This window comes from Camelina sativa, chromosome 17, assembly GCF_000633955.1.
Source record: "Camelina sativa cultivar DH55 chromosome 17, Cs, whole genome shotgun sequence".
NCBI classification, from domain to species: Eukaryota; Viridiplantae; Streptophyta; class Magnoliopsida; order Brassicales; family Brassicaceae; genus Camelina; species Camelina sativa.
The window spans coordinates 33187334-33187926 of record NC_025701.1 but is presented as its reverse complement, the minus strand read 5'-3'; positions in this window follow the sequence as shown (position 1 = coordinate 33187926).

Sequence of the window (593 nt, the reverse complement as noted above, 5' to 3'; positions counted from 1 at the left end):
GCAGCAGCAATTCCATGTGCACAAGGGAATTTGTCAATATCAAACATACAGCATGTGCATTTCCTTGTGTCCAAATTCACCATATATGTCTTTAAAGCTGCTTTAACCTCGAAGATATTTTCATTTACTTGACTAACTTCAAGCCAGCGGGTAGTATTATTATAAGATTCATTCATCTTATTCCCAACTTTTGTAGTAACAGCATATGGATGTCGACAGCTCTCCTCACGTCGTTCATTAAACCATGTAGTCAAAATAGACCTGATTGTATCAAACAGGCAGACAATTGGATACTCACGAGTCTCTTTTAACCTGGAGTTAAAGGACTCGGCACAATTAGATGTCATAATGTTGTACCGGTTAGAAGGAGAATATGCACGTGACCATTTCCTAATATCAGCTTGCCAAAGATATTCTCCAAGAACCGGATCACCATTGGAAATTTGAGTGAACAAATAATCAAAATCATACTGAGTGTAAGCTCTTGAAGCATCATGAACAACTGGAAGAAGAGAAGCAGAAGCTCTAAATCGTGTTTCCAGGTTCTTTTGCAAGTGGAAAGTGCAGATCCCATGATGAGCATGTACATAATT